This window comes from Frankliniella occidentalis, unplaced genomic scaffold, assembly GCF_000697945.3.
Source record: "Frankliniella occidentalis isolate FOCC.00 unplaced genomic scaffold, Focc_3.1 Scaffold756, whole genome shotgun sequence".
Taxonomy (NCBI): Eukaryota; Metazoa; Arthropoda; class Insecta; order Thysanoptera; family Thripidae; genus Frankliniella; species Frankliniella occidentalis.
Genome location: NW_026267866.1, coordinates 13,836 through 15,737, shown reverse-complemented (window position 1 = coordinate 15,737; position 1,902 = coordinate 13,836).

Here is a 1,902-nt window from a genome sequence, read left to right as displayed (position 1 = left end):
GGGGGAGGAGGTGGTCTCTCTCCCACCTTCTGACCGTGTCTCCTGAGTGCGACAAGGACGGAGGTACTAGAGGCCCGTGCGGAATCAGTCTTCAGGTTCGATGACAAAACAGCCGTGGGCTGCTCTTCATTTTAAAAATCAAAGCGTTGGGTGCTTTTAAACATTTGCTACGTATCCTGCTCTACTTGTTTTTCGTATAAAAAATATAGCAGTGTCATTCTTCAGTTATCACTGTACCTGTCCGGCAGCACCCCAACACACGGGTGGCCGTAGGTGCACCGTGATCGCATTGCCAACGCCGCACAGGATGCTGGCCGCCCGCGTCTCCGACATGGTGGGAGAAGCGAGGGTCATAAAATGTCAACCTGCCCGTCGCACTGGCCACGGTCTTCATGACCTGATCTAAAAGCACAGTACTTCTATCATATAACTTTGCACCTAAAAAATAAAAAACAACAACACCTTGTCCTCAATTCAAGGACATTCCTAAACATTGAAGGTCTCCGTCCGTTTTAACCCCTATTTTTTGTTATAGACGGGGTAGTAATATGAAAACTTGCCTTAAATTTAGGATTGTTCTAAAATTGAGGACAGAATTTTTTAGACAGTCGCCAAAACTGTCACTACTAAAACGAAAAGTAGGGAGGGGCCCCCCTCCTCGTTCTGTACACTGTAACGCGCAGATTGGGCGCTTTTTTTGCTTGTGTTTGTTTTGTGTGTGTGGACCGAACCGCAGTTCCACACTATCACTGAGGTAAGCACTACCACGGGATGTGCAAGGAGAGAGGATGGGCAGGTGCACTGCAGAATGCAACCTCAGTGTTTCAATACTTTGCTGCAAAACGATATTGATTGCTGACGAAAGTCGGATATAAGAAAGTTTTCTTAAAGTGATAAACGATTTATGTATTTAAAACAAACTTTGCGAGTAAATTAAATCAAGAAGAATGTAAAAGGGACAAGAACAGGATTGAACTGGTGAAAAGTGAACCCCCACGCGCTGTAAAAACACGATTAACGATGAGCTGTCGAGATTACTTGTTCGGTGATATGCAGGTAAGTTTGCTGGAAACGTGTTATTAAATTCAGGAGGTGCGACAGCTAATCTCTCAATTCTGTCTTGTTTTCCCAATGAACACACAGGTCACAAACGGCATTTTATTTTTCCGATGAAAAACAGGTCAAATAATTTTTTGGGAAAAAATTACAATGAAGAAATTGCTTGATAGATGTATCAGGGCTCATTACGTACTTCCTCCTTTTACGTTCGGAAACTATCAGGAGGAATTACACGAGAGGGTGAATTGCTGTGCTGCATCCCATCCATTAGCGCACGCCCCTCGCCGCGAAAGGGAGGGGTAGGGCGAGGCGCGTCCGCTCCGCTGGCATCTCTCTCTCCCCCCACGCGTGTATCGCTGCAGCAGCAGACCTTGATAACGAGAGCAGCATTTCTCTCTCGCTGCTGGAGCCCGGCCCGGAGCGGCTGGAGAGCAGGTACAGTCCGCTCGTCGCGGTACAGTCGGTGCGGATGGTACCCGCGCCGACACAGTATACCCCCCGATATACCCCGGTGCATGGGCACTGGGCAGCCAGCGGCGGTGGGGCGGCGCGGCGCGGCGGCCGGCGGCGTTACCGGACACAAGGAACCGGATCACCTTGGCGGGGTCCCCGGGACGCAGGTATAGTCGGTGTCGTGTGGCGCCGCCGCCACGCCCTGGCGCGCACCAGACTGGGGCGGGGCCGCCCGGGGGCACCCCCCGGAGCACCCGCGGCCCGCGGCGCGCGGCCCGCGACCTGGCCCAAGGGTCGCCCTTTCCTCATTAGCGCCGCCGCTGCGGGTGACTGCCAGCGGCGACACCTCTCGCGCCGCTCTGGACAGCGTTCACGTAACCCCCCCCCCCC